The sequence below is a fragment of the Lycorma delicatula genome, chromosome 7 (assembly GCF_047948215.1).
Source record: "Lycorma delicatula isolate Av1 chromosome 7, ASM4794821v1, whole genome shotgun sequence".
Lineage (NCBI taxonomy): Eukaryota > Metazoa > Arthropoda > Insecta > Hemiptera > Fulgoridae > Lycorma > Lycorma delicatula.
In genome coordinates this window covers 45767600-45793698 of record NC_134461.1, presented here as the reverse complement: position 1 = coordinate 45793698, position 26099 = coordinate 45767600, and the positions used below count along the sequence as shown (strand labels likewise).

At 32.0% G+C, this 26099-nt stretch overlaps 1 protein-coding gene and 1 long non-coding RNA gene across 3 annotated transcripts in view; one reads left to right on the top strand and one right to left on the bottom strand.

Annotated features, from left to right (window-relative positions):
• LOC142327840 (uncharacterized) overlaps positions 1-26099 on the bottom strand; it is a 145350-nt gene that overhangs the window by 78285 nt on the left and 40966 nt on the right. The window contains exons 1-2 of one of the 2 annotated variants that reach the window (XM_075371183.1): positions 18264-18282; positions 778-840 (exon numbers count right to left, since the gene is read on the bottom strand). The gene's annotated coding sequence lies outside the window, so the exon portion shown is untranslated. Of the gene's footprint in view, positions 1-777; positions 841-18263; positions 18283-26099 lie in introns of those variants that run through there. The other variant, XM_075371181.1, reaches the window with a different exon arrangement.
• Positions 1-26099, top strand: part of LOC142327841 (uncharacterized) — a 180756-nt gene that overhangs the window by 129937 nt on the left and 24720 nt on the right. The window contains exon 4 of the long non-coding RNA XR_012757107.1: positions 5309-5578. This is a non-coding gene — a long non-coding RNA (uncharacterized LOC142327841). The remainder of the gene's footprint in view (positions 1-5308; positions 5579-26099) is intronic.

Sequence of the window (26099 nt, the reverse complement as noted above, 5' to 3'; positions counted from 1 at the left end):
CCCTGCAAAGTAATGCATGTTCAAGAACTAAAAAATCTGCAGACCATGCCAAAAGACTAGATTATTGTCAGTGGTTTACATGTTTTATTGACTAAAATTCCGTAGATATCCTCGACATTACGTTTTTTACAGCCGAAGAATGGTTTCTTCAGGGAGGTTATATTAATTAATGAACTACACGACTGTGGTCGAAAACTAATCCCCATGAATTACATGAACAATTTTTGCACGAAGCGAATATTGGAGTCTGGGTCGGTGTGAGTAGAAAGGGCATTGTGGGTCCAATTTTTTTTTTTTTAAATTCAGTTAATAGTGATCGTTATCATGCTGTTTTAACAAACTTCATTAGTCAGTTAACAGAAGTGGAAATCAATCTCTGTTAGTAAGTGGAAATATTATTTTATACAAAATATATTAATACCAACGGTGCCAAATGCTTAGAAAATTAAATCTAAATCACTGTATTACTATTTGGACCGCTCTAGTATTCTAATAAACCTAACCTTTTTTCATGAGAACTGATGATATTGAATATTGTTCTAATTCTCATTTACATTCCATTTTTTTAATAATGATTGAATGACTTCTGAAATTTTATACATATATTCAACAGCAGTTAATAAGTTAGTGTTTGTAAACTATGTAAAACCTTTAAGCAAAAATAACGTGAAAGATTATTATCATCTGATAGCAATTATTGCTGAGAGGTCACCATACTTAGGGAAGATTTGAGCCTTGTTTAATTTGAATGGATTATTTAAATTATCGTTTACTTACTTGCATATACAGTCTAATGAAGTTATGAAATATTTTGTCAGCTTTTCAGTTTCATTCAATTTCCTGTAAAAGAAAACAGTAAATTATTAAGCCGTATAGCAATATATATATATATATATATATATTGATTTATTAGATTTAGAACATTGTTAATTATTTAATTCTTTTTATTTTTGTAATGCATAAATATTACTTATAATTTTAAAAATTGGAAAAGCTATTTTAATTTTTTTTCGTTTGGAGAAATCAATTATCTTAAGTCAAATTACATTCTTTCTGATTATCTATTCATTCGTACAAGTAAGTTAGTTATTTTTTCTCTCTATCCGTGTTCTTCATTGTTTGTTAATTTTGCAAGATGTATGAATTAATGAAGTAACTAGGCTTACTATTTTATTTACAAGTATTCAATTCTTAAAAGTCTTGTAAATATTTTAACTGAATTTAAATCCTAATGGATAGGAAATAACACTACGTAATTAATTGTTTCATTGTGAATTGATTTTTTTTGTCTATTCTAAATTTTTTCTTTTGTTCTATCAAGTCTTTTTTTATTTTTTTTATTGTAAATTTAATTAGTTAAGTTTTTTAACGACTTTCTTTTTTTTAAAAACGCACTATAAAATATTTACAATTTTTCTTTAAACTTTTAGCATTAGTAGCGTAGTTATTCCTTTACAGTGGCCGAGTCTAAGCTTTAATTAATTATTTTACCATGCTGTAGTTATCGAATAGGTTTATATTAACAATGTTTTACAAGAAATAAAATTACAGTGAATTGCACTGTAATATCTGGTGTTAATTAAAAGTTGAGAAGTAATTTCTGTAGTACGAATACTGCATATATTGGTATAGTGCATGTAATAAAGCGGGCGGCATAATGCTGTGCACATGAGTTGACAGCTGGCTTACCGCGGTATTAACTGTCCTGGTAACTCTAACAATGTACTCCGTACTACTTAAGTAAACGAGATGTTTTCGTAAAGGAATGACATTCTAACCGTTCCACCCATCCTATCTTCTATCTCTCTCGCACGCAAGTGCACAGCTATACGCCGCCTTTTAGGCGGATCCATAGCGCGCTGTGGCATCCCCTCCACTGCTCTAACGTCACTCAGCGACTTGTCCTCACACCAGCAGCCAAAGTAGTGTTCTCCAAAAGTCACATCAATTAATTTCCAGTGACTTGCACTGTGTTTAATTATGACGTCGCTATTAAAGTAACGAATTAGGCATAACGAAATATGTTCTGGTAATTTTTTACTTCAAATAAAATTATTTATGCCTAATATTTTTTTCAAGATGTACATTAAACAATTTATTTATCTCTTGAAAGTATATGATTTTTTCAAGTATGTTAAATAATGTTTTTCTATAAATAAACAGTAATAATGACGTAATACAAAAGTATATGAAATGAGTTGTTTATTTATTATAGACTCTAATGTTATTATTTTCTTTGTCAAGGCGTAGTTATTATCGAAAATTATTCCTAAATAGCACGTATGCTTCAATAATTAATATTCTTTTGAGCTTTGTAAACCTACAAAACTACAAAATAAAAATATTAAATTTTATAAAAAATACATAAATAAAGCGTTAAAGAAACGTGAGTAAATATAATATAAGTATAATCATTATTAAATTTATTATAAAAAAAATATGAATACTACAGTGATATTAAGTTCTACTATAATGAACGTAAAATTAATTAATTAAAACGTTAATTCGTACTGTATTTTATAAAAATAAAACATAAAATGATTTCATACAAAATAATTTATATACTAGTATTAACTCAAATAAATAAATAAATATAGTAGAATATAGTGATGAAATAATTAGTAAGTAAACGCTTTACCTTCACCGGGTGGCCGAATATTTGGTACGGAGATTTTGATCTGGAGTAAGCTCCAGATCTATATGGACAAATCGTCGCTGGGTGCTGATGGGAGTCGGGCTCCGGGGAGAAAGCCGGTAGGGCCCCCAACTGCGACTGTGGTTGTTAAGGCAGCGGGTTGGTCGTATGCGGACCTTCTTCTCTGCACAGTTAGGGACACTCTGTCACCGGGTGAGGCGGACATCCTTTCCGCAAACAGGGGTCAGAGGGAGGACCTTCATATAAGTGTCCACGATACGGGGTTCTGCCAAGCTTCGGCACCAGATAATGGATAAGTTGAAGGTACGATAGTCACGGCAGGTAGGGACGTGCGGTGAGTCCATTTGTTGATAAAGGACGTTGACGCCCTTACCAAGGAGGAAGAATTGGTGAATGACATGCGGGAGATCGCTGGGGACTCGGTAATGATAGATGTCCTCTCCCTGAGATCAACATATGGAGAGAGGTGGCAGTTCCGCATCTGGTGGCTGATCAGTTGCTTAAGGTTGGGCGAATTCGCATCGGTTGGGTGTCCTATCGAGTGTCGAAAAGGTCCGCCGAAGAGCGATATTATTGGTATTGGGGGTAGGGCACCTGGCTGGGTCTTGCAGCGGTTCCGACAAAAGGGAGCATTGCTGTAATTGTGGAACTGACGGACATCTTCGGAAAGACTGTCAAACTGAGGCTAAGTGGTCCTTATGTAAAGTTCGAGGGCATTCACTAGGGGGCCGTGGCTGTAGAACCAGCAGCAAGGAATGAGACCCGTCCGCCTTTGCTTTTGGAGACTACCTAGAGTTGGGACAGCCTTGTCCAGGAGGGGTGGGACACTCAGGTGTCCTACTTTCGGTGATTGGACGGGGAACTTCATGATGGGTGGGGGAGGGGCGGTAAAGTAAGACCGTAGTTCCGGTGGGGGATCCCTCTGGGGTTCCCCATTAGAGGCGTGGCATAACGTCAAGACCGGAATCAGGGCAACCCCCTCATTAGAGGCATGGCAAATGATTAAAGATCGAGTCCTGGCTAGGTAGCCAGGACTCGGTCTTTAATCCCGGTTTTAAACCTTAGTTCCGACCGATGTAGTTTGAGGCGATGGTACCCCCTGAAGCTGTGTACAAGCATAGTTGCAGATCCGGCTCCAGGGGGGATAAACAAAGGGGGAACAATAAAAAAAATAATTAAACGGTAAATTTAAATAAATAAATAATAGCAAAAATAAACGTATATGGTAGAATTAACAACAATAATAAAATAAAAATATTAATAATAAATACAACTCTGTATCATTTGGAGGTCTTACTTTTTTGGCAACCTGTAGCACGTGTTCCGCATGCCGGATTATAGAAGTGGATTATTGGAGGCAAGTAGAGGCAGCTTGTAGGGAGAACCGACCCGCCTTTAGATTTTATGATTAGCTACCCTGCTGACATAGGTTTACAGCTAGCTGTTAATGCTTTTCTAAATTCCTTCTTACTTTGGATGGATATTTATATTTCAACACTGTAAATTCCGACCTCTGCTTTCCATTTCAGATTTCATTTTCTTCCCTTCTTTCATTACTAAATTACTTTTCTCTTAATATATGATCTACCTATGTTTTTATAATATGTGTCAGACGTTCTTCCCGATTCATACAAAAAATTTTATATCGATACCCACCAATATAACAAATTTTTTTTGTAAGATTACATAACCATAGTCTACATTTTTGAATCTGATTTTTCTCTGCTTTTTATTTCGCTGTTGAGAAATTTCTAAACGTATACTTAATGGAGAATGTTTTCGATACATAAAGTCTGTATTTTTTGGCTAACATTTTTTTTGTTTGATGAAAATCGCCACATAAGCTTGAAGCTTGTGCGTGGGATATGGAAATAGAATTTTGTAGCGTACGAAAAATGCCATGCTTTGATTCGAACCCGAGACCTCCGGATTAAAGGCTGAGACGCTGCCATTCCGCCACGGAGATCGGCTTGCTTTTGATATTTTGTTACAACAGCCATACTTTGTAATTTTACTGCCTAAATAATTAAATTTACTCGATTTGTGATGGAGATTTTTTTCAGATCTTAATAATTATCTACTTCTCCAGAAATGAATCAATACGTTAATTGTAACGAATTCTTGGGTTTCAGCCAAAATATCAGTGAAATTTAATTTCTCGATTATTAATCTATCTTTTTTTTAAATCTTATTTCTTCCGTGTAAAAAATTAAAGAATAGGAATACGCTATATCCCTCGCTCTTCTCTGCACTGTTGCTTCCGTGTCTTTATTTTCTGTTCCTATCATAACTAGCTGATTCCCATGAGAATTATTTATAACACCTCTTTCTCTTTATTTGAATCTTATTTTTCTTGAATCGTTAAAAATTCTGTTCTACTGTAATTATCAAATACTTTTTAAAATAAAAGAAGATACATAGCTAGCTTCAAGTTAATCTTAAAGCTGAAAGTGCTTCCCGTATTTGCAGCTTTTCCTGAAATTAAATAGGTTTTTATACAGTACACCTATCGTTTCGTCAGATTTTATCATTATTTTTCTTTCTGACCAACTAAACAATGTCAATTTTTAATTACAACATTTTAATCTTTTTCGTTGGTTTTTTTACTCTTGTCAATGTTTTTCAATTATTTTATTTTTCTGATTTTTTCAGGATACAGCAATCCTGGCAGTTGACGAAGACCCACGATTAGCATCAACAAAGCTCCAATCGGTATTAGACTTCAACGGCATATGGTTAACAAACTGAAAAATAAAGGTGTATCAGAATGAGTCAAATCATATTCGTTTGTGATGAGAAGAGGTGACTGGTCCCCGGGTCTACCGGGATGGCATTTTCATCATCCCACACACTGATCGTGTACAGTATGTTGAGCTCCATCTTAATCGTCGTTTGACGGGGAAGTACCGTGTGAGAAAAAAGGTAACAGTTAAACACGAGGTATAAGAAGCTTTATTGCTTGTTAGGCAGGAATTCATACTTGTCGCTGTCCAACAAACTTTTAATATGCAAAGCGATTTTCAAATTTAGGTGTATGGCATAGAGCTATGTGGTGGGACGAGCAAGAGTAACAATTAGATTATACAACTTTTTCAGAATAAATCGGTGAGATCCGTTGCAAAGGCACCATGGTTTGCACGGAATGGCTAAATTCATGAGTACCTATTATCTTACGTTCGCAAAGAGGACAAACCATTGTCGGACCGTGTGAGCGTTCCTTGATGCCGTTGCGTTGTTCAATCGGCATCAGTGGTTTTTCGGGGAAAAGTGACTCCTACCCTGCTGCTGTGGGATGCTACCTGAAAGTGATGGCTGGCCACCAGCCAATTAAGCTCTAAGCACTTTAATATGGTGGACAGTTATTTACTGGTATTCAGTGACCTAGGCTTTTTAGTTTTAGGGTGCGCCTACCTATTTTTTTTTTAATAATATATGACAAGTGAGAGGTGGGTCACAAAGCGAGTGGTGTGTAGCACCACGCTTAGTTCGCTCACGCAATTAGGTTAGCTCCAGGAGCTAGTTAGGACTGCTCACTTAACTGTTTTGAGGCTCAGTAGCCGTTTGTGGCAGACATTCGGTCTTATGCTTTAGGGCGATCGAATGGTGGCGGGAGAAATGCCATGCAAACCAATATACCTTAAAGTATTTTGGTTCAAATTATAAACAGCGGTTAGATAATCATGTGAATTTTCTAGCAGTTAATCTCCTACACAACACCGAGGATATCCGGCGATTGAAACGCCAACATGTGCTGAATCTGAGTGACTTTTTAATTGGTTCAATATCACATATGTAATGAGAATATTTCTACGCCTTGATGAGGAGGCTAGCCTCTTTCCAATTACCTAAATGAATTTTTTGTCTATTTTTTAATGTTATAATTTTTTTTATATTTTTCATTAGACTTTTGTGATCTCTTTCGCCTACGTGGTCTTATTTAGTGAGAGTGTATTTATACATATGAACTTTATATACTTTATTTTTATCTTTATGTACATGTATGATTTATTGAGAGTGTTTTATGTAAACCCCTCACAATGTGCTCTTTTTGTAATACGATGTACTTATGGTTCCTGATTCAGAACCGATTGTATAAATAAGTTGTGAGGAAAAAAATTATTTCATTGCATCTTTATAAGTTGAAAAGCAAGGGGAACGGATTAAATCTTGTCTTATTCCTTTACTTTCTGGTGCTAACCTTTCTTTGTCTTCTAATCTATTCACAAAAACTTGTTTTTATAAGTTTCAAGTAACCGTTCTTTGTATATATTTCAATTTTATATTTGAAAAAATAATGTTTTAACTTTTTTTTTTTACTCCTATTGTAGTTTAAGATTAGTAAATGCTATTAATCATGTAGGTAGCTTCATTTTACTTTCAGCCTACCTTATAAATTTAGTTAAAATCGCCTTCCTTATAACCGTAATTTTTTTAAACCCAAATTAGTCTTCATTTTATACGCCTTTCACCTCACGTTTTATTTTTATATAAATTAGACGATGAATTTAATACCATTAATTTTATGCTCGGTATGTTATGAAAATTTAAAACTGATGAATTGAACTTTTAAGATTAACGGTAAAAATAAAAATAAAAAAAATTGCTACTTTTACACGAGTTATATAATTGTTTACACGAGTTACTATAATTGTATCAGCTACTGAACCGTTAATTATTGCTTAGAATATTGCTTTGTATATGAACGACAGAGCTGCCACAACATAGCGATTCAATCGCTTTTGTAAAGATACATCAGAAATGTTCATTTCTATTCGTTAAGCTCAATAACTGATTGAACTCAAGAAAACATGTACATTAAGATAACTTAAATATATACTAAAATATAATTATTTTTTTAATCATTTTATTAATGCAGTATTTTTTTGCCCATATTACTCGTTATTCCATTAGAACTGTCTTAAATGTGCATTCTTTTTTCCTTTATGTTTCTTGTAGTGAAATTTATCACATTTTTTTATAATAGTATTTGAATTAATTAATTAATCCGTAAACATTACAGAATGATAAATAGTAATTTTATGTAAAATGAATAGTTCTTCCAATAATTTCAAAATACTAAAAAAAAAAAAAACAAGAAAAAAGTTATCGAACACAGTTAAATCCAGTTGGACGAAAGTAAGTCAAATTTAAAAAAAAAATTCCCATCACTAGAAAAAAGTCCAATTTGAATTACACGAATTTTTACTTCCTTGTACGAAGTATTGTGATCGCGAAAAATTTTGGTTTCCAGATTTCAATGGAAATATCCATTTTCACCATCCCTGAATCCATTTTGACTAGTTTCGGCGTGACGTCTGTACGTACGTATTTATGTATGTACGTATGTATCTCGCATAACTCAAAAACGATTAACCGTAGGATGTTGAAATTTTGGATTTAGTACTGTTGTAATATTAGTTGTGCATCTCCTCTTTTTATCGCAATCGACTGAACCAAAAGTATCCAAAAAAGCCCAAAATCCGAAGAATTTTTATTTTGGACTTTTTCTTAACTGCAGTAATAAACCCTCATTGAGAGCTTTTCAACGATATATCATAAGTGGTACTTATTGTCATTGGTTCCAGAGTTATAATCAAATAAAATTTTAATTAATAAAATATTTTGATCTTATAAGGGGAAGGCTCATCGGTTCGAATCAGATTTCATTTCCCTTTTTTTTAATTTAAATATTGATTTATTACTATTCATTAACCTCTGATTGTAAAAAAAGTTTTACGATAAGTAATAACTCAATAATAACAATAAAAAAAGATATGGAAAAATATCAGAGGTTATTAATGAAATAAAGTTTTATGTATTTTCCATTTAAAAAAAAATGTGTATATGTAATTTAATAGGCGAACAAGGAAGTAATGTGATGTACACATCAGATTTTTTCTTTGCTTATATAATGATTTTATCAACTCAAGATTAAGTTAAAATGTCTTAAAACAATTTTTTACTTTATCCGACATACCGGAAAAAAATGTTGTCGAAGACAAAGTTAATTTTTTCCTTTTATGACTTATCCTCTTATTTATTTATTTCCTTAAAAATTTAAAAATTATTAAAAAAGCCTAGAGTCGTTTCCTCTACTCTTATTTTTTTTTTGTTCATAACGTCCCCTTTCATTATTCATTTTTATTCTTCCTTCCGCGTAATTCTTTCAATCTTTTTCATTATGCCCTCTAAGAAGAGATCCAATGTAGGACGATCATCAAGTGCCGATAAGCGTAGCCGGGTTTCACGAGAACACCCACCGGGTTGGTCTAGTGGTAAACACGAATTCCCAAAATCAGCTGATTTCGAAGTCTAGTTCCAACATTCAAATCACAGTAAAGGCAGTTACTTTTATACGGATTTGAATACTAGATCGTGGATACCGGTGTTCTTTGGTGGTTGGGTTTCAATTCACCACACATCTCAGGAATGGTGAAACTGAGACTGTACAAGACTACACTCATTCATATCATCCTCATTCATCCTGTGAAATATTATCTAAAAAGTAATTACCGGAGGCATAACAGGAAAAAGAAAGAGTTTCACGAGAACAAGAAAACAAAGAGGAAAGAGATCAACGCCTGGAAGTTGAACGAGCATGTAAATGCGAAAGTTTCTCACAATCATGAGGAAAACGAACGCGTCGGGGATCCAGGGGGCAGAGCTCCCTTGGCTACACGGTTGTGGAGCGAAGGGAGCCTTGATCGGCTAGTTTTTTAATGAAAAAAACGCAGGAAAATAACAGATTGATCCATTTTTAAATTTATTTTATATTTATGATTATATGAAATACCCAGAAAATTTTATAAATATATCTTAATAACATCCTCTGTTTTGACAATTTTAGATAATTATTTTTAATCACTACAGATATCTTCTTATACTAGATAATATTTGTTTAATTTTTTAATAATAAACAATAATCGGACTAATTTTTCATAACCGTCTAAGAAAGAAATTCTATAATTAAACATTTTAATTATTATTATTATCTTTACACTATTCGATTTTATATATTAATCTACATGATTTGCAGGTTCACTTCGTTCAACAACTAAAAATCACAATGCTACATTATTTTAATTCAATATGTCGTAAGATACCTAACTATTTTTTTCATTAGCTACTTTTGTTTAGTTTTTAGAAAAATTGGAATCCTTTGCGAAATTATTACAATTAAAGCTACAAAATTCATTAATTTTTCAAATATGGTACTGCTGATATGTTAAATAAATAAACTAATTAATATAATCCATCTTACCAGCACGTTGATTTGATACGTTCTCTAAATCTTTCGGCTTTCTTGGAAGACATCATGAGGAGTTAAAATTAATGCGTTTAAGTCAAAGTTTAAAAATCATAGTTAAAACTTAATAAAAAAATTTAAAAGATACTAAGTAGTGTACTAGTAGGACAGGGATAGTCATGACTGTTTATAATTTTACCTATGATTGTTAAACTTTGACTTTAATATGCATTAATTTTAACTCTTGATGATGGCTTCCAAGTAAGCCGAAAGATCTAGAGAACGTATCAACGTGCTGGTAAGGTGGATTATATTAATTAATTTATTTAAAATTCATTAAATAATATATTTGGCCAAATTTGAGGATATACCTCAGAAATAGAAACCAAATTTTTAAGTAGATTTTTACAAAAATTTAGCTTGTTCAGTTTTAAGTGTTTTAATTGCCTTTAAAAATATGTTTTCTTGTAGATAAATCTAAAAACAAATCCTGATATTAGAGCTCTGACCTGATCTAATATACCATTTTTATGTATATTTACTGTATACTGTATATAATCTTTTAATATACATATTTCAATTTCTTCTTTTTTTTTAACCGAGCAAAGCTAAATTCTATTTCAACCGGATCTTTTAGTAATTCGTTTATTTGTGATTCAATTACGTTTAAACGCCAATTTTGGTTGAATTTTTCAATAAAGTATTAAGTACTGTAGGCGGAATAACTTATTTGTATCGATTTTTGATAAAATTTTCCGTTTCAAAATGGTGACTGCAATGTTTATTAGTCAGGGCTTTACGGAGAGTGCAGTTTTCGAAAATTTCCTATCAACAAACTACCGCTACGAAAGACTGAACACCTGGACTTCCCCCTAATCAGGTTTCGACCTACTCCTGACATTCCTTTTTTTGTGTAGTTAAGTTTTAACTACACAATTAAATGTTTAATATTTTTTTGGTATTTCATCTAGCACACAATTTTATTTTAGTTTTTTAATTTCATATCTATTAAAAAGTTCGCTGAAGAGCTCAGTTAGTTAAATTTATTTTAAAAACTGTGTAGACTACTGTTCACATAGCAGCAGTATGTACTTCCGCAGCTACTTTTTTTTTTTATGATTAATTTACCTTATAAGCTGGAAGCTTGGGCATGGGAATATGAAATGGAAATTTTGTACCGTATGAAAAATGCCTTGTCTGTCCGGGATTCGAACCCGGGATCTTCGGATGAAAGGGCGAAACGCTACCTCTCCGCCACCACTACTACTACTAATACTATACTACACCACTACCGCTAACTACGGTTCGTAGAGATATGAGACATTCTATTTTGACGGATTCAAATTACATATTCAGTCCTAAAATATAAAAGTTGAAATAATGATTTTTTAATATTTATTTATAATTATTTTTTTAAAATCATTCCATGGTGACGCAACGTTGTTTGATTTGTTCAGTTGATCAACTTTTATATCTGCTTTTTTTATACAAGTAAACTTTTCATTTTGTTTTGACACTAAAATGAAACGTAATTTTCAATTCAATTTTTCATTTCGACATAAGTAATAGGTTATCATTAAGTACGAAATATACTTTAATAACCGCTTGTACTTGCTGTAGAATAACTCCGCTTGATTCTAATACTGTACCTAGTTAAATGACGTAATTCGTAGGAGTTTCTAGCCTGACCAGGTTCCTCGGTTTAATTGTTGATAGCCGTCCAGCTGTCCGGAGTCACATTTATGCATTATTTATTTATTATTTTATTTTTAGTTAATAAATTGAGCTCAATTATTTTGCAATAATTAATCACATAAATTCTGGATTCAAAAACGTTATTTATTATGCTTATTTTTAATTTGTTTTGAGTTATTGGTTACAGTTACTGAATAATAAGGTAGGAGTTGAAAATTTATTTTAGAATACAAAACGATTATAAATTTCACTGTTACTCCATTAGACATGCCTTAATGTTGCATACAAACCGGCGTAATACTAAAGTGAAACTTTAGTGTGGTCTAGTATAGCGATTTACAATCGTCTGCCAACCGTTATTAAAGAGGCTAATTATTTCACGCGTTTTAGAAAATGTGTAATTAATTTGTTTAAATGAAGGAGCCTTCAGTTACGTGGAATATGGTTTATTTAATATATAATCGGATTGGAATTTATATTTGTGTAAGAATACATTCTTAAATTTTTGCATGGTATTTTAAAATTTATTTGTATATACGAAGAGAAGTCAGAAATTATTACAATATATTGTAGGGATTCAACATGTTCATTATTTTTCTACATAGTCACCTTCCTTGCCGATGTACTTGATCGAGGGATCCATAAGCTTACATATTCCTTCCAAGGTTTTCGGTTGGTCGCGAAGCAACTTTTCCACTCTTTCCTGCACGTCTAAATCTGTGTCTAATCGATGACCTCGCGAAGCATTCTTGAGCGTGCCAAACAGGTGAAAGTTGGCGGAGCAAGATCTGGGCTGTAGGTGATTCCAGTATCATTGGATTTAAGGTTTCAGTACCTCAAAATTCAACTGGTCTATGTTCTAAATGGTGTAGCGAGCCGCGTGAGGACCGTGTCTTGATACCCATCCCGCAAACAGAAACCGACCTCGTTATGGATGATTTAATGGGGAGAACCATGATTGATGTTGAAAGAAGTCGCTACCTCATCAAAGATAACTCGCCTCGTCTGTATATATATATATATATATATATATATATAAACTGTAATCGCTGCGATCGGACATGTTGAATTTCGGTCCTCAGTTTTTATGTATTTTTTGTATGTTAGTGTCAATTGCTAAATGTTGTGTTTGTTTCAGTAAAAAAATTATTTGAATCTGTGAGAGGTTGTAGGAATTACAGGACGGAATTGAATTTTTTTACTTGCTTTTCTTTAACTCATAATGTTTTTCTTTCATGTTTGTCCTCAAATTTTGCATCCTTAATTTAACATACTTTCTGACATTGCCGACTGATGAAATTTTACACAGTTACTAAAGTCGGGTGACAATACAATATTTCACTATTAATTTTGCAAACATCCTCTCGTATGGGGGTAAATTAAGGGTGTTGATGTAAAAGATTGCAAAACGGGTATGCGGGGTGTTTGGGATCGTAGATGACAAATCCGATAGCCGTTTGATATAAAAAAATTACAAAAAATTGGTACGGGAGTTTTCAACATTTCGTCATCACTCATATATATGTATATATATATATGATTTTTGGCGGGCAGTATGTTGAGAACAACTCCTGACGATTCACTCGGGTCCGTATCTATTTATCTGGCTCCAAAGCTCTTTACTGAAGCGTATGTCAGCCTTAGCCGAGTTAGATCTCTCGATGTAGTTACAGGAAGAAAACCTTGCAATAATGATGCATTAACAGAGATGGATCGAATGATAAATCTTTTACAAAAACTCATAAAAGCTTTTGTCGAAAATTGTGATGGTTAATTAAATAAATGAAATAACTTCACTATTTCGTTACTTTGTATAGAAAATGTTTAATTGAAAATTTGTTTGCTAATTTATAAATATATTAGAAATTTCAATATATGATGTTATCTCTTGAAATACAAATTAACGTACTAATTAAACGCATGCAATGTATGATAATAATTTGATTAACGTATGATTAAAAAGTATAAAGCAAGTTTTTAAAAATGTTGAAAAATGTTTGTAATGCTATTTATAAAATAAACTTAGTCGTGCTTAATCTCTTGTATTGATAGGATTATTCATTACAACTTTGCGCGTATATGTTTTATATATATATAAATCTTAACTTTATAAACATTTTTATTTATTATTATTTTTTTACAACAGATACTCATTGAATTTAACGCTTACAAGTAAAACTAGCTTTGAAAAAAAAATCATTGCGGAAGGCGCCATTTAGTCTTTAAATTGAGAATACATTCACTGGACGGCTGCCCAGTATTACAAGACCAGGGGTTGGGATATGAGAGGGACATTGGTCAAGGAGAAAGCTAAACTACTGCCATCTATATCTTTTCTTACTACTTCTGTCTGATCACTTTCACCTTCTCAGTATTATACCCTTAAGGTAATTTATTGGTTTATATACAAAAATCCAATAATCTACAATTATTAGTTAGTTGACCTTCTTCCGGTCAATTGGCGATCGATTGATAATTGTAACGTGTCACACGAATATGCCATAAATAAAATAAAAGAATGATTTAGTATTGCTTAGTAGTTGCAGAAATGTTTTAATTATTCTTAGAACGCTTTCTTGTTTTGCTTTTATAAACATTAAATCAGTTAAATACTATTACTATTATTATAGTATTACAGAGAAATTTTTTACGATTATAATTTGTTATTATTGTTATCTGAGCGATTTTAATTGTTAATGATCACTGGTTAGGTATGGTTTTCCATTCTAAACGTAAGGGAATAAATAAATATATCATTAATCGATAAGACTTATTTTTTTCCAAATAACTTAAATTCATTTCTTTTATTAATTTTATTACATGTAAGTTTGTTTTTTTCAAAATAAAATTTACAGTTCATTACACTATTACAGGAACAATAAGTAAATATTATGACATACACAATCACATGTAGAGAGACTTTCGTCGAAACTCCTCAAAAGCTACATACTAATCTTCTATATATATAAAAATGAATGTTTGTTTGTTTGTGTATACCGTATGCGTTCCTATAACATTCATCCGATTGTGATGTAACTGTGGTGAGTTATTTGCGCACGCCCGCGAAGGTTTCTGAATTAGTTGGACCCGGTAGGTGGCGCTGGGTCGAGATAATTCGAAAAGTTGAAGGTCCGATTTGGCTCATATTCAGAATATATATTTGTTACACGAAAAGAAATATTTTTGCGAAAAATGGACCCGCTACGTGGCGTTGGGGTTGAGATTTTATAAAAATTTAATCACATAATAACTGTCTTAGAAAGTCAATATTAACATAGACAACGATCGATATAGACAATGATAATCGATATAGACGATATCTCTCGATATGTACAACTACATTAAATTTAGTTAAATTTTTTTTTTAATCCGGGACCACCGTTAGGCATTGCTTCAGAGGATGAGATGAATGATTTATAGCATGTAAAAATCCCATGCCTGACCGGGATTCGAACCCGGGACCTCCGGATGAAAGGCCGAGACGCTACCACTTGCACCACGGAGGCCGGCAGTAAAAGAAGTTTTAGGTTGTTTAGGTATGCGTTTTTTATGATTTTAATCTTTTATGAATTATAGGTTTTTATGTTTTTTTTAATGAATTTAATGGATATAGAGGGGCTCAGGGTGCAGAGCTGCCTGGTTAGACGGGAAAGGTAAGTGAAGCGAGCCTTGACTGGCTAAACATCCCTGATCGCGACAGGAACGCAAGTAACCATATAGTTCGGGCGAAGCCGCGACGGATCTGCTAGTATTCCTATACAGAATATTCAGTGTAAGTACATATATAAAGGTTAGGTCAGAGAGCAATGGTATTTCAACAAAAAATAAAAACATCATAAGAATTCATAAAAAAGAGAAAAAAATAATAATTAGTAATGAAAGAACAATAACTAAAATTGAACGAAGTGAAATAATGGTATGATAGGTAACACTAAGTTGATGAAGTTCCATCTCAAATCATATTAATTCAATGTCCAACACGTGGAGACGTTTAACCTTCTAATATCTTTGCTAATGTCTAGAATGTTAATAGCTAAATAGTTCACTTGGTTGTTTAATTTATATTTTGTACCAAATTGCTGTATTTGTTTTCGAACAAACGGTAAACCAAGATATTGGTGGATTTCACTGTTTCTAACGAACCAAGGCATCTCTGTGATGCTCCTCAGTAATTTGTTTTGTAATCTCTACATAATCTCGCCGTTGCCGCTGCTTGCTGTATACCAAAGCTGGATCCCATAGATTCAAATCGGTTTCAAGATCGTCGTGTACAATAATTGTTTGTTGGATAGTTAAATCTGTGACCTCTTGCTCAGCAGCCAGTAAATTTCCTTAAACTTAATATCCAGTTGTCTTCTATTTTCTCTTACACTGACATTCCACGTCAGAGGATAATCAATATGAAGACACCGTAGACTTTGAGCACGTGGTATGAGAACGCCATCGAGATGGACCCGTGGACAGTCTCCTCTCCTCATTGCGAATGTCACATGACTCGACTTCGCTTGATTAACCTTTCTTCCATCTTCTCTCTTTTTCTTTTTAGCCTCCGGAACCACCGTAAAGTATTACTTCAGAGGATGAATGAGGATGATATAGATGAAGTGTAGTCTTGTACATCTCAGGTCGACCACACCTGAGAAGTGTGGTTAATTGAAACCCAGCCATCAAAGAACACCGTAACGATGACTGACTATCAAATCACAGTTGATTTGACCCAATACAGATTGTAGTTTACTTAACCCACCGGGTTGGTCTAGTGGTTAACGCGTCTTCCCAAATCAGCTGATTTGGAAGTCGAGAGTTACAGCGTTCAAGTCCTAGTAAAGCCAGTTAGTTATTTTTACACGGATTTGAATACTAGATCGTGGATACCGGTGTTCTTTGGTGGTTGGGTTTCAATTGACCACACATCTCAGGAATGGTCGAACTGAGAATGTACAAGACTACACTTCATTTACACTCATAAATATCATCCTCATTCATCCTCTGAAGAATTATCTAAACGGTAGTTACCGGAGGCTAAACAGGAAAAAGAAAGAAAGAAAAGATTGTAGTTTACTTGCAGTTAGAATTGGGTTAACATCGATAGCTAGGACAGCCGTGTCCGGTAAATGAAGGGATGGTGACGTAGTCCGTAGTCGGAAAGAAATTTAGCTATTTTGGGATTTAATTTTTTTTTGTATTTTGCTTTATTTTTATAACTTTCAAATGTATCATCATATTTAAGAGGAATGTTTGTAAAAAAAAGTGTTAGATGTTTTGCTACCATACTTTCTTTTTCCTGTTTAGCCTCCGGTAATTACCTTTCAGATAATACTTAAAAGGATGAATGATGATGATATGTATGAGTGTAAATAAAGTGTAATCTTGTACAGTCTCAGTTTGACTATTCCTGAGATTTGTGGTTGATTGAAACCCAATCACCACCAAAGAACACCGGTATTCACGATCTAATATTCAAATCCGTGTAAAACTAATTGACTTTACTAAGACTTGAACGCTGGAACTCTCGACTTCTAAATCAGCTGATTTGGGAATACGCGTTCGCCACTAGACCAACCCGGTGACTCTTTGCTACCATACTGGAAAATGGTAACTCAACTTCTTTTTCGTTTAGAAATTTTAGACACGCGGATTTTATAATCTTGCAATCATTGAAAATAAAACTTTCCAAAAAATCTGCGATTAAAAAAAAGCGTGTCGCATAGATCGTACAAACTGTTACGCTTAAGTAATTGATTACTTTTTTTGTATGAATATATTGTATTTTATACGATATACTTCCGTTTTTTTTAAGCAGGCGTTGGCTTATTTTTTAAAATATATTTTCTACCCTTCTTATCTGCTAGTGTTGGATTTGTACAAATAATTACAATTTCGGTTATATGATTAAAAAAAATTAACACAGTTTTTCCTACTCTAAATTTTGCTAGATTTTTAATTTATTTTCTTATGAAAAATGATAAGTTAAAAAAAAGGTTTTTGAAAAATATTTTACCTGTTTATCCTGTGAGGGGTTTATTGTGTTTAAATGATATATTTATTTGTATCTACAAGACCGTGAAAATGTTGAACCGGTTTTTATTAAATAAAAAAAAATATATACAAAACAAACAAACTTCTTTACATATAAAGAAAATAAACAAACAAACTTACATATAATAAAATTCATAAAAAAAATAATTAAAATTATTCTTTTAAGAATAAATAATTCAAGTTTTATCGGTTAATGATACACACTTATATATAAGATACATTTAAAACCCAAAACTATTTCTAACCAGTAAAAACGCTCAGGCAACCTTAAAAACAAACTAAAAAATCTCTCTGTAATTTATATTTTGTTCATTTTATTTTGTTATGATGGATTTTCATCAAGTAAAGGCTTCATCCATCGATTATTTTATGGATAATTATCAAATGATTTCTTTAATCACAGTGGCATTTAGAGAAAATAAAATGTTGTCAAAATCGTCACACCATATTATCCAAAAACAAAAAATTAAAATTGTTTGAAATTTTATTTATATATTTTTATTTCTTATACTAAATTCAACCGGCTTGTGCTCATTTACAATGTTCAATAAGAAACAAAACAGTGAACTAGTCTTGACGTGTAAAATATAAATGTAAATTATAAAACTAATAATAAAAAAAGTCAACCTCCATAGCGGTGTGGTAGTGTTTCTATTTTTCATCTGAAAGGTTTTAGGTTTGAATCCTGATCAACTTTAGAATTTTTTATTCTTAAAAAAAAATGTTCTAACGTTAAGAAACTGTAATAGGCATCAATCTGTTGTTTCTGGAATAAATAAAATAAAATTATTATAACAAATATCTACATATATACATGCTGGTACTTGTATAAACATATGCATATGGGATACATCCAAAAGCACAGGGAATTAATTAAAAGCAAATAAAACTTTCGTGATGAGAGGAATAAAGAAAAAAAATCCCTTTCAGCTTGCTGGAAGGCGGAGGTTGATTTCACCGGTGCTAAGTAGGAGATAGAAAATATTTCCACCTTTAAAGTTAAGAAAAACTTCAAATTTACTCAATACGACAATGGTTGCATGTGAAAAAAAGGTTTCACATGTTTAGCATACAAGCCCCATCTTACAATTTCAGCAACATTTTGGTCATCCCTTGCCGAAAGGGTTGATCATATCAAAAATTATTTCAGACAGAAGTTTCAGGTAAGGTTTACAGGACTAGCGACCACTTTAAACGATTCGATATTGTGCCTATTACTGGAGGTTTAACTTTATTTTTGTTGTCTTCGAAACCCCATTTTTTCCACCCTCTGGGCCACTGTTGGTGATATCAAAAAACTTTACTTAGATACGTTTTAGGCCCTTACCCAAAGAATAGTAGGAACTTTAAACGAATTCGATATTTTACTTTAGGGAAGTTATAGCATTTAAATATTTAAAATAAACATTTAAAATATTATTGTCTTCTAGCCACTTTATTAGCCTGTTTAATAAAACGCCCGAAAATAGTTTTGCTATTGTATTAATAAACGAAATACCTCTGTAATTCTTAACATCCGACAGATCTTTTTTATTGATCGGGAATATAATTCCTTTTGAAAAATTACTGGATACTTGTCTCTAAAATATTATTCAAAAATTTAACCAATATTTTATTGAAATCCTTCAATGCAGCTTTGTAAAATTCAAAGGGAGCCCCATCTGTACCCGAGGCTTTATATTCTTTTGCTTTCTGCAAGACAGCATTTAATTTTATTCCATCGATTGGAGATTCTAAAGTTTTATCCGTCTAAGCGGTAACGCATATGCGACTGGAACAGCCCCGCCCCCACAGATAATAGACAGCGAAAATGCTGCACCCATTCACTTGCTGTAATTTCTTCCATACATCTAAATCCCCTCTTTTTAAATATTTTAACTAGTTCCCAAAAGTTCCGTGAATCCCGAACTCTTAGAAATTTTTCCCTTACCCCCTTTAAAAAAATCAGATTTCTTTTTTTTACGGAGACTATGATAATTCTTTCTTATTTCCAAATAAATAAGGCGCATTTGTTCTGTATTAAGTTGTCTATATAAATTTAAACAAGCAAACCATTTTTTCGTAGACTTAAGACATTCCCAGTCAAACCATTTCTGCCTGCCGAATGCTTTAATGTTTTCTCTATTTGTTAGATTCCCTCCGGTTTCCTGATAAATCATACCTACAATTTTTTCCCCATCCTGATCACTTTCCCCAGACAAAGCCGCGTCCCGTGTTAAATTTTCCAATGCATGCTTCCCTACCTTTCTGTCTCCGCCGCAGACCACCAAAGCTTCGGTAACAGGGACAAAAAACAATTATAATTTTTAAATGGTCGTTTCTATTGTACTCTACAATAGATAAACTTCAGTGAGCATATAAAACCGAGAAATCTGCGGAAATAACTTGAAAATCGTTAGCTGTACTTAACAGCATTGTTAATATGCAACATAAATCTACAACTGAACTTCCCATACCCCCAATAAAAGTCCATTCACCCTTCTCATCACTCCCTGTTCTCTCATTCATCGCACATAGATCAAACCTCTCACACAATTCCATCACTTTCCGCTCCCGAATATTAACCGCCTCATCCTTAGAACACCTAATTGCATTTAAATTTCATTCACTCTCCATTATTTTACCTGGCAGTACCGTCGATCCTCAGTTCTACTATTAAAATCCTCTAATAGTACAAAGTAACAATTTTCACCAATGTTTTCCATAATCTTCTAAAATCGTTCTCCCACGTCCCACTACTGTTTAAGAAAACTGAATTACTTACACAAAGCAATCATCTCATTTTACTGTCTTCGCTGTCCCCCACACAGCTTGGAAAAAACTACAATTTAAATCCCGCAATTATATTTATAGGCTAGTATAATTCCACCATTAGACCTTCCGTAATCTTCTAATTTTCGAACTTCTAATTGCTCTCTCTCTCTCTCTCTCTCTCTCTCTTTTTCCTGTTTAGCCTCCGGTAACTACCGTTTAGATAATTCTTCAGAGGATGAATGAGGATGATATGTATGAATGTAAATGAAGTGTAGTCTTGTACATTCTCAGTTCGACCATTCCTGAGATGTGTGGTTAATTGAAACCCAACTACCAAAGAACACCGGTATCCACGATCTAGTATTCAAGTCCGTGTAAAAATAACTGGCTTTACTAGGACTTGAACGCTGGAACTCTCGGCTTCCAAATCAGCTGATTTGGGAAGACGCGTTCACCACTAGACCAACCCGGAGGGTGAACTTCTAATTGCTGGAATCCATACAACTTTATACTCCTGAAAAAAATTTTCAAATCGTTCAGTTTTTTCATCATCCACCCAAGTCTCACTCAAACAAACAATATCATACTTCTTTATAAACGAAAAAAAATCATGCAATATACCGCTGAGTCCCGCTACAATACATCCTAGAATCTTAAGTATTTTATCCCTCTCCCCTTCCTGATAGACAACCTCACCAAAAATTCACACTATTGATTTTCGTCAAAAAATTTGGATCCGGTTAAACAGTACTAAATTTTCTCAAAACTTCGGTCGGAAAGTTTAGATAAAACCTTAAAAAGAAGGTTAGGTTATCTCTTTCGCTAAGGAAATATGCATGTAAACGAGGTTGCATTAGTTCAAGGGGAATTTTTTTTTCCACTAATTAACGCATCTTAGCGACTTGAAAATGTTGCTAAATTGTGTTGTCATCAGGAGCAAACCTGTATACAAAATTTCAGAGCGAATGAATAAGCGGAGTGCTTTAAAATTCGACTGAAAAGTTCCGTACCGTGAATCTCACATATATAGTCCAAGAGCGAGTTAATATGAGTGGTAAAAAAAAAATTATACTGTATATAAACCGTAAAATTTATTATACCGTATGTCTTCCACAAGTAGCACATTGTAGCCCCGCGGTAGCTAGGCAACCTTCGTCTAGATCCGATCTGTGCCAATTCGGCTTGGACAAGCTGTACATACATAAGTACGTACAGACATCACGCCGAACCGGTCAAAATGGATTCAGGGATGGTCAAAATGGATATTTCCGTTGAAACCTGGAAACCTAAATTTTTCGTGATAAAAGTACTTCCTTTACTTCGTACAAGGAAGTAAAAATAAAATTAAAAAAACATGTGTTTACTGTTCAATGATCAACACTATATTATAAAATAGACATTTGACTGTACCGGTAACATCAGTCTGGCAACAGCTCCACTATGTCGAGCAATGTTTTTGTTGTCGAGTTCATTATCTTCCATTATTGTAGTATTAGGTTTATTACATTATGTAAAATTCTGTATATTTTTTTAAAATTAATTGTCCTCTTGCATTACAATGTAAAGCCAGTTATAACATAACTTACATTATGATACTAATAGTTTACTTATAAAAAGAATAAATAAATAAAATGGTATTTGTTCATTATCCTTAGAGATAATTAACTGATAAAAATTCCTCACCACTCGCTTTGGAACTTTGCCTTCTGTCTTTTTAAACTAATATTGCTTATCTTTTTACTTATCATTAAATTTTAACCTAATAACGTGCACTTTTGCAACTTGTTGTTATTACTTAAGTTTTAAGTAGGTCATTTTAAAAATAATGCAGATTTACTACTTTTACCGGATTTAAATACTGATGTAATTCTTTTATTTCGTTATCTTTTAACAAGTTGATGCATATGTATGCACTTATGCTATCTTGGATACTATAAAGAGTGCTACGTAATAAATGACATAATGTCTGAGAGTTACTCGGGGCATTAATATAAGCAAAAAGAATTATTTTTAACAAATGCCCGAAAAAGTTCCGTTTTCTGCCTGCTTTATTAAGGTTTGTAAAAATAAATTTTTATCTTAAAAACAGATGCAAGTAATATTCTGTATATACGTTTATTTATTTATTTTATTGAGAACCAGAAAGTCGATGCAAAATTATACATTTTGATAAATATTTTTTGTGTTTTTGTTGTTATTTTTTTCAAAATATATATCTCCTAAAATGTCGTATAGAAAATTAAAAAATAATCATTATAAAATATTCAGAACCTCTTTATTTATTTTTTTTTATGGAAGGAAGGAATTTTACTTCTTTTCGATCAACAGGATCGTTATTTATCTTTTGTTCAGTTTAATGTTTTATATTATGACTTTAATTTTTATAAGCAGTTGTTGACTTATAAACTAAATATATATAAAGATAAATTAAACTTATAAAGATTTCGGAGTTAAAAAAAAACAATTAAAAGCTGTTCAAAAAAGCTAAGATTGGTGTTCCTTTATCACCTTAAAAGAACGAGTAAAAACACATTAACTAAGCAAATTTTGTTTTTCTTTTATAATAGAAAAACAGAAATAAACTGAATTTGAAAAGTTAAAAAAATTTTAAAATAAAATAGATAAAGATTGTAAAAACAGAGACACCTTTAAAACCAAAATTATATAGAGATTCCAAGAACAAAAGATCAGGATAGATCTTTTGTTCTAATAAAAATAATATGGTCGAAAGAAGGCAAAGAATAACATGCGAAGAAAGAAGAGGTTCTGGGAAGACAGAAAAAAGCAAAGAGAAAAGAGTGATTGATTGAGATTGGAACGTGGTCCTAAAGTGGTCAAAATCGAAAAACAAAAACCTGTTGGTATTTTTTCTTTCAATTTTTGTACTTATTTCAATAACAATTTGCTATAACTTTTAACTTTATATAGAAACAAATTTATGAGAATTTTAAAATATCATAGTTGGTATGATACATAAAATTAAAAAAAAAAAAAAGATTAGTATAGGTCTACATTTATGAGTGTATAAACAAATATGTGTATATATATATATATATATATATATATATATTATAAACGTAAAATTTATAAATTCTTGAAAAAGCGTATGCCAACACGGTTGCATTATATCTATATCGTATTCATATTTATGACAACTTTATATTTGGCAAATTACCAATTTTTTTTTCTTTGCTTTAATGAAAATAACTGTACTGCAATTTTGTAATAATAATAACAATAGAGGTAGGTAATAATAATAATCTCAACTTTCATCATTTTAACTTAATTTAATTATCCATTATTCGTTATTAAATTAATTAAAAAATAATAATTGGAACAGTTTGTATTAATCAAAGTATGTTTACTTTGAAATAAATATCCTTATAATCATTTAACATAATTTAATTAGACTTTCTAAGTTGATGGTAGAATATAACTTACTAGGAAAAGTAAAACAACAAAAAAAACATGTAAATTACGTTCACACATAATTATAATGTTGTTCATAAATGTATGTAACATAATATATATTATATTACATCACGTCTAATTGTAAGTAAACACGCAAAATGCGACAGTGAGAGGATGAGAATGGCATTTGTAGACCTCCGGATCCATAATTATTTAACTTTTACCGGTATATAAGTGGTTTTTTAGAAAATTCCAGTGCGCGCGCGCGCGTCTGTGTGTGTGTGTGATTGAACTTGCGCGTCTGTTAGTTAGATACACGATTTAAAAAAAAATTTATTTACGTGCTTTATCAAGCAAATTATTCTACTTTCTACTGTACCAGATATATGATCCTTGATGTAAGAAAAGAGTTTTTTATTTCAAATTTTTAAAACAATATACGTACTTTTAATTAATAGTTTTTTCATAAAAATTATCAATCTGATTTTTCTTGCAGAGATTTTATAGTTTCAGTTATTACAGTATAAAATATACTTCGTTTTTTTTTCACCGCAAAATTAGTAAGTTCAGATGTTTTGAATGTCGAAATTTTATTCATAGCCTTGGTCCAAAAAGCGGCAGCAAATAAAATAAAATCATGAAATTTTTTTTGTTATTAAAAAAAATGGAGGATTTCTCCGAGTATAAAATTAGTGTTAGTTGAATTTATACCTAAAAGATTGCTGACCTAAAAGGGAACAGCGAATTGTTTAATTTTTAAGCTTTACTTATTATTACCTGGTTGACAATTATTTTTAACCTACAAATCTTAATTTCATTTTTATCTAAAAAAAATTTGTTAATTTATCTGTTAAAAAATTACAAAAATTGTACAAATTCAACTCTGTTGAAGCAATCACTCTTTAAAAGTGTCGTAGTATCCATTTAAAAATATCTCAATAAAAAATATTTTGGCCTGTAACAAAAAAAAGAAAAGAAAAGATTGTTCAATTATAAAAAAACATATCCCTGCTCTTGTGATATATATCACTTCTCCGGCCTCCGTGTTACGAGTGGTGGTAGCGTCTCAGCTGTTTATCCGGCGGTCCCGGATTCGAATCCCGATATAATATGGCAATTTCTTACGCAAAAAAATTGCCATTTCATCTCATCCTCTGAAGCAATACGTAACGGTGGTCTAGGAGGCTAAAAAATAAGAAAGAGAGAAGGGTAGAGATAGAGTATTTTCCCTACTCAAATTTTAATTTAGAATAAAATACTAAAAAAGTAGTTGCCGATCTCTGTGGCGGAATGGTAACGTCTTAGTCTTTCATTCAGAGGTCGTGGTTCGAATCCCCTGTTAGGCATGGCATTTTTTATTACAATAAAAATTTCCATTTAGGCTAATGACCATAGCAGTGGAGCTCGTAATCTCTTTAAAAAAAAAGTATTTTACTAATTTGAACTGTAGAAAATTATTCGTGAAACACACATTAACAAGAGTGGAGCGTATTAACTAATTATCCCTGTGCAAAATTTTTTTCAAAAATAAATAATTTAAAAAAAATAGTTGGTTGAAACAGTAAAAAGCGTAAAAAAATCTTTTAAAAAAATGTTATTTTTAGAGGGTAAGGATTTTTTCAGTTGAATTTTCAATTTTATTACTTTTTGATAAGATTCAATAAAGAGAAAAACATGAGTAAACCATAAAATCGTATTTTTTCCTGATATCTTACTGAAAGTTACTTTCTGAGAGGTACTTCCTAAAAACATTCCCTACCGATTATCTTTTTTTCCCTTCCAAAATTTAATAAAATCATATATAAAATAAAATTCTCTAATATATATTCTACATGGCATCAAACCAGTTTTAATTATTGCAGAAGACAACCAAAGCAACTCAGGTCTAACATACGTCTATGGTAAAAAATACATAAATCTTTTAAGAAAATTTTACTTACATATTTCTGTACTAGGTATCCTCAAAACGTTGATAAATTACATATTTCCAGAGGGAAGGTTCTTTTTTTATCAGAAGGCAATACTTTTATTTAGTAAAATTCTGTTGATATATGGAGAATGGAGACTTGAAAATTTAATTATTAATTTTGAATTAAAAGCAACAACTTTTATTAGTCGGCTTTTTTTAATTTCACTACGGGCAGAGAGTTATGTATTTTGCCTACCTTATTTATTCCCTTATTTTGTTGGAATTCACGTATTAAATGAGAGAAGAGAGAGTTTTGGCTGGATGAGATGGATGAGTCACTTTGCTGCCAATCAGTAAAATGTTGGGTTATTATTTGCTTACTAACTGAT